Here is a 7,509-nt window from a genome sequence, read left to right as displayed (position 1 = left end):
AAAAATGATATGATCATTAAGTTATGACAACATATGTTTTTACATTGCTTTAACTAGTTTATTAAGTCACTTTAATGTAATTTAAGTTGAAATGACCTAAACATCCAAGTTGATTTTACTTAGAAATTTAAGTGCAGCATCATCAGGCCATATTTTTAACTACTCGAAGTAGTTTAATGACACACTCAAAAAAATGACTCTTTGGTTGAACATGATTTAATCATGGACAGTGGTTCCACGTGATTGATTCAAGTTATTCGAGCACGATTGAATCAGGTTATTTGGACAAGACTGAACCAAGTTATTTGGACATGATTAAATCAAGTTATTTGGACACGACTGAATCAGGTTATTTGGACAAGACTGAATCAAGTTATTTGGACATGATTAAATCAAGTTATTTGGACGAGTCTAATTTTAATTGAGTTTACTCACTTCGCTTAAGTTTATCCAACATGAAGTATTTGGGTTGAGATAACATGGTTCCATCATGTGGAACCACTGTCCATGCTTCAATCATGTTCAGCCAAAGAGTTATTTATTTGTGTCTATTAAATAGACACACAGAGTTAAAATAACATACAATCAACCTAAATATAGCTTTTCTTTTAATACGATGTTGGTACTGATTGCATCACTAGCAATCCCATTGGAGTTGCTTTTAAAGCAACTGGAATTCTTAGCAGGTCCTTCACCTAAGCACATGCTCGACACTTTACCACAATGGTAACTCACCCATAAACACCTACATATAAGAAAGTTGTTTAAAATACCAACATAATAGAATATTAAACATTAACAAGTCTCCCTATTTTCTCATCTTTCTTACATTTTTCTTATCAAAGAACACTGGTACAAAGCAATTACGACAGACCAGGAGGATATTCTTATTTAGTATTTATTGATATACAACATTTACTTCACAAAACATTCTCAGGCATAAAACAAAATCAGTGGGCTTTATAGTAAAAAAAAAAAATTAATAACATTAAAACAATATTATCAGACTTTTTCACCAAATAAGTGAAAACTGCACAAACAAGGAAATATGCTTGTTTAAAATGTGTAAATCTAAAATAATATTATACTAATAAAATAACTGAAACAGACTGGACCATTTTTAAGTAAAATGTTTCCTCTAGATTCAACAGCACTTTATGAATAAACTTTGAGAAGTTAGTGTTCTCTAAATAAGGGCATAAATAAGTGCAAAAAACAGCAGCAGTGCACTGACCAAGACTTGGTAGACATCACCACCTCATCTTCAATCAAAACATCCAGTGAGTTTAAAGACAACGTTCCTCCTCACCAGCAATGATGGTGACTGCTGCACCTGGTCAAGCTCCTTTTTCTAAATGCATTGAAAGAAAAAAAAGAAAGTGTTAGTGTATGTCACCACATATCATAAAAACGACCCTTGTGAGGGCAGACATTTAAATGTTCATAAATTAAAATAAAGGCGTGACGGATCAGAGTAGTGTTTATTCAGGGTTTGTGCCCATTTAAAACCCTGTAGTACTTTAAACAACACGTCTTCCAGTTTGTCAGAAGGATTTTATTGGGAAAAAATGTCAGGGTTTTATCGGTTGAATAGAGCATAAAAAAAAAATCATTAATAACATGTAATTTGGCATCAGTCGGTTCTTTATTACAAAGTAGAAAGTAAAGTGGTACTTAAAAGGGATAGTTCACCCCAAAATGAAAATTCTGTCATCATTTACTCACTATCACATCATACCAAACACAAGAATCTTGTTCAGCTTTGGAACAAATTTTTTTTTTTTTTTTTTTTTTATGTCATGGACCATCCATCAAAAGTCTATAGACAATCAATATTTAGCTTCAATATAAAGATATAGCTAATCCATATGAATAAAGCAGTTTTATACAAGCCTTCCAATGGATAAAATATGACAAAAAGTATGAAATATATTATTTATTTATTTTTCTTAAGATGGACAAAATTATGGTTTTGGAACATGAGGGTGAGTAAATCATGACAATTTTCATTTTATTTTTAGGTGCACTATCCAAGTCATACATTTATTCTAATGACATACTGATTTATGCTAAAAGGATAAAGTATTCCTAAGTAAATATAATGTAGTCCTGACATGTGTCCTACCTTGTGTCTTCAAATCATCAGCTGACTCTTCCTTTGAGATAGTAGACATGTCAGGATCGTAGTTCTAATGACATCAATGCCATTTTTGCACTTGAAGGCAAAACACAAAATTATGGTAATGTAACACAATTAAGCAACATTTATTGAGTTTATTTTTATGATTCATAGGACAACTTTCAACGACTGCCTTATGCTTATATTCAACAGATAGCTGAAGAGATTCAAAAATGGTCAAATTCATGGTTTTCTCTATGGGAGTTGTAAAATGAGACCATGAAAAAAAAAAAAACACATTGTAGGCTACTGTACTGGTTACAGTCAGTATTTCTATTAGTTTATACAACTTTAAAATGTGTGTGGTTCTGAAAGACACAAATAACAAATATGAATAACTAAAAATTATTAGCCATACATACCATTCTAGCAACCAAAGGTGCAAATACCCATTATTGATATTATTATTAACAATATTCAGTAACCAATAATAATTGTCATTAATGCTTTAAAAACGCACTGAACCATCAACCACACAACACAACATTGTTATAATATCTTTGATCGATGCCATGAAAATGAACAGAGTGCAAAGATAGATGATTAAACTAACAAACATGTGCAAACTTAGACACATACCTTTTCGTTTGATGTTTAATTCTGTTATGGCGCGGTGATCTCTTTCAGGCATACAATCGTGGATTCTGTCATAAATTCATCCGTATCAGTCGACATAATAAAACAGTTGTTAAAATTGTTTCTAATCAGACTGATGCAAATGGACGAAAAAGTTAACTTACCTGTTTGTTTGCCGTTTAATTCAGTTGATGGCGCGGTCATCTAGGCTTAAAATAGTGCAATCAGGCCATAAATACATAACGTTCAACCAATATAACAAAACTGTTGGCTAATATTTTTTCTAACAACACTGATGCAAATGGATAGATGAGTTAAGTTAACAGTTACCTGTTCGTGTGCTGTTTAATACAGTTTATGGCGCGGCCATCTCATTTAGGCTTACAATCGTGCATTCTGTCAAAATAACACATTAGTATCAACCGACATCATAAAACAGTTTGATAATATTGTTTCTAATAACAGTGATGGAAATGGATGAACACGTACCTGTTTGTTTTACGCTTATATTCCAGTTAATGGCGTGGCGATCTATTTGAGACATGCGCAGCATTAACGTATTTTACGAATGTTGCCGCCAGGATATGCAAATTGCGTCACAACAAATTTCCGCTTCCTTTAGGTTGAGAATGTGGTTTGTTTTCAGGCTGTTTTGACATTCAGTCCGGCTGACTTTATAAAAACACACATTTTATATGTGTGATTGACTTTTACTAAACATTATTTGTATCAGTCTGATTTAACAGCAATTTAAGACAAATAACAAACCTAAAAACACCAATAACCATTTAATTGCACTTCTATAATTATAATCAAGCTATAAATTAATAAACAAAAATATTTAAAATAAATTATAAATATTATGTAAGTTATTATATATATATTTTTAATTCAGTCAACAGTTTGACTGAGCTAAGTGATTGAAACATGTACTTTTAAAATGAAAACTTTATGTTAAACCAACGAGTGACAGTTTTAAGTCAGTTTAACATGACACGATCATGTTGAAATGAAAAATAGCCAAAATGGCATTATTTCAACATGAATTGTTCAGGTAAAGTGAACAAAACTGAAAATTCATTTTTTTGAGTGCACATTTAAATATAGTTTTATAGAATTTGTATTAAAAAAATCAATGCATTATGATCATGTTTTAAATAAGATCACATTTTGGTCTGATTTGTGGTGCTCACAATGTTTTCTGGCATACGACTGCAACATGACTCTGTCCTGGTCTTGTGGGACTTTTTGCACTGTATACATTCCATAAGTCACCTCAAAAACATGTTTCAGTTATTATTCTGTGAGTGGATGAGAAAAAGAGATAGTGTGCTGGCCCTGTGCCATGTATTTGGTGCAAATGGCTCCTGTGGCCTGAAGGAAGTTTACCTTTTTCATAAGCCGTTAATGATTTATTAAGGAGCCCTGACACAGAGTGCGGCAGAGAGCTTACACACCGGCCTCATCTTTCTCAAGGTGACATCCTGGGGAGCCGCAGAGAGCTGGAGACCTGGGGAATTTTTTAGCTGGCTGGAACGTCTCATCTCCTCTCCCTTTTCTCAGGAAGAGGCGGTGGAGCTTTAGTCAAGTTGTCACACGAGAAGGTGAAGGCTGTTCTTTAGAACAAGGAGGCAGAAGCGTTATTTTAAAATACCACCTCCGCTGCTCGGGTCAGTATCCGATAAGATCTGCGGTATATAATCCTGTTTTCTACAAGAGTAAATCTCAGCCCAAACATGCTCTTTTTAAAGAGAAAGGAAACCCTGTGGTAATAAGAGGACTGACATGTCTCAGGCTTATCCCATTGCCTTGTCATGCATACAGTGTGACTGCAGATTTAACATGGGATGAGATTAAAGTGTCGATTCTCTGGCTATTTTTTTTTTTTACAGGAATTCCCACTCAAAACATTATATTGCGTAACGCCACCGTTATCATATTTTATTTTTCAGTTTCTGCTCTTTTTGTCTGTTTGACCATGTTCAAAATAACACGTCAAAACTAAAACAAGTAACTCTTTCTATATCAAGCTTTTAATGCTGTGCAGTATCACACGAGTAAGAGTGAAGCCATGCTAATATTCAGTAATTTCAGTTCATCAGTTTATATTGAAAATATTGACCTTTAGTTACACTTTATAATCTGTTATCACCAGTAAACAACACATCAGTGTAAAAATACTTCAAATAAATACATCTTAGTTAATGTTCATTTTAACATTTACTAATACATTATTAAAATACAATTTATTAGTTTATTAAGATAATTATTAGTTAGTTAATGTTCATTTTAACATTTACTAATACATTATTAAGATACAATTTATTAGTTTATTAAGATAATTATTAGTTAATGGACCTGAGCTAACGTGAACGAACAGTGGTATTTTTAATTAACTAAAGTTAACAAAGATTAATATATTCATACATGTGTTTCTGCTGATATTATTCCATATCAGTTTTCATATCAATCGAACGGCCTAGGAAAATTAGTGTCATACAGCTGTCACCCATTTTATACACCAGTTATTAATAATACTCTATTTTTATCTGTTATGTTATCTAGTGTACTTGAGAATTTAAGTCATAACTTAATTGAAAAGAATATAATGGGCGTTCCTCTGAGGAGCACCCTAGATTAAAATCTCAAAGGAAGCCTGTAATATATACAGTTCTCATTAAAAGGTGTCTTCTGTAGCAATCTACTTGTAATCATGCTGTCACACACATACACACACACACTATGCTTTACAGTGATTTTGGGTTATTATCCATATGATTTTTTATGGAGTGCTGATTTGTAGTGATTATTTTATAATTTACATTTCAGGATTATGATGATATTTGTGTTAGCAGCATTTGTTTAATGGCAATGTTAGAGATAAAACGAGATCCATTGATGACCATTCATTGATTCATGATTGATTTCTTATATCAAACTGTACAAAAACATTTAGTTTTGCTTCTGCATAAAAAAAACCTATATCAGATATTTGTTACCTGACTATATTTTGAATTTAAAATTAACTCTTGAAGGAAAAAAACAACAAAAACATTGTACACTGATGTAATATTCTGAAACTTGTGGACATTTTTGGTATGTCTTTTCTGTAAAAGAACCTATCCAAGTATGTGAACTCTTGGATTTAATAACCGGTTGACCCTCCTTTGGCAGCAATAACCTCCACCAAACCGTTTCCTGTAATTGCGGATCAGACATGAACAACGGTCAGTAGGAATTCTGCACCAGTGGTCTTTACAGAACTGTTGCAGATCAGCAGTATTTTTGATGTCTGGTGTGAATCGCTCTCTTGAGGTCATGCCAAAGAATTTCAACCGGGCCGAGGTCAGTAGTCTTGACTGGGCCACTCCTGAAGGATTATTTTCTTGTGTTGAAGCCATTCGGTTGTTGATTTACTCCTAAGCTTTGGGATGTTGTCCTGTTGCATCACCCAAGTTCTGCTCATTGGCAGATGGTCTTACATTTGCCTGCAAAATGCTTTGTGATGGAGGTTTGAACACACCCTAAAACTTAAAAAATAAATAAAGCAAAACAATAAATCATGATATATGATATAAAATAAGAATAATATACACTGTGTCAAAGTTTTTTTTAAATCTAAAATACAGTAAAAGCAGAAATAAAGCTGATTCAGTATCACATGATCCTTCAGAAATCATTCTAATATGCTGATCTGGAGCTTTTTCAAGATTCTTTAAGAAATAGAAAGTTCAAAAGAACAGCATTCAGCATTTTTTTTTTGTATACTGTAAAAGTTTTCACTCTCCCTCTGATCCTTTGATTTCTTTCAAAAAAATATGAAGGGCCCTATTTTAACGATCTGAAACGCAAGTGTCAAGCGCAAAGCGCAAGTAACTTTATCCCGGCGGGATAAATGCCTCTTGTGCCCGGCGCAAATCTAAAAGGGGTTGGTTGAAGTAGCTTCATTATTCATAGGTGTGGTTTGGACGTAACGTGAAATAAACCAATCAGAGCATCATCTCACATTCCCTTTAAGAGCAGGCGCGCTTGTTCTAAAGCGGATTCCTATTATAACGGCGGATTTGCCAGGAGCGGTTCACAGCCGAGGAGACCGACGTTCTCGTCAGGGACATTGGGGATGGAGAAACCCACCCAAATTAACTTTGGTTAAACAGGCGTATGATAATTTGGGTAAATGTGTAAGTTGGATGTATGCTTTTATAATAAATTATCTGTCTGTCTGTCTGTCTATCTATCTATCTATCTATCTATCTATCTATCTATCTATCTATCTATCTATCTATCTATCTATCTATCTATCTATCTATCTATCTATCTATCTATCTATCTATCTATCTATCTATCTATCTATCTATCTATCTATCGTAATAATGTATGATTTGCAAAAATGAAAACTGCTGCTTCTGTGTAGATGAGAGAATCAAAGTGCGCGTTGTGCACACGCTACATTGATTATGGCCAAGCATGCGCCCTTAAAATAGCATATGAATAACATGCGCAACGCGCCACTGACTTTAAACAATTTTTTCCTGGTTAGTGGCGCAATTGTTTTCTAAACCTGCAAAATAGCATGAAGGAACGTTTGTGCTGCACCGCCCCCGGGAGCGCAAGTGTATTTCTTAGTTAACCGACGTGCTTCTGTGGAGGGAAAAGTCTGCTGTGCGCGGGTGCAAAATAGGAATGATACATGCGTCGGTGTACAAAGTCAATTGCGCTGGGTGCAAGATAGGGCCCATAATCTTACTGATCCC

The 7,509-nt window shown here is 33.9% G+C and overlaps 1 long non-coding RNA gene across 1 annotated transcript; it reads right to left on the bottom strand.

Annotated features, from left to right (window-relative positions):
• Positions 1-713: 713 nt before the first annotated feature.
• LOC309482655 lies at positions 714-3,845 on the bottom strand. The gene is made up of 4 exons (XR_014200347.1): positions 2,920-3,845; positions 2,759-2,823; positions 2,126-2,215; positions 714-1,351 (listed from the first exon to the last, which is right to left on the bottom strand). It is a non-coding gene; the product is annotated as an uncharacterized lncRNA (long non-coding RNA).
• Positions 3,846-7,509: the final 3,664 nt, after the last annotated feature.

Source organism: Leuciscus leuciscus, assembly GCF_965113295.1.
Source record: "Leuciscus leuciscus genome assembly, chromosome: 19".
In the NCBI taxonomy this organism is placed as follows: domain Eukaryota; kingdom Metazoa; phylum Chordata; class Actinopteri; order Cypriniformes; family Leuciscidae; genus Leuciscus; species Leuciscus leuciscus.
The sequence above is the reverse complement of the archived record's forward strand: the minus strand, read 5'-3'. Positions and strand labels throughout refer to the sequence as shown.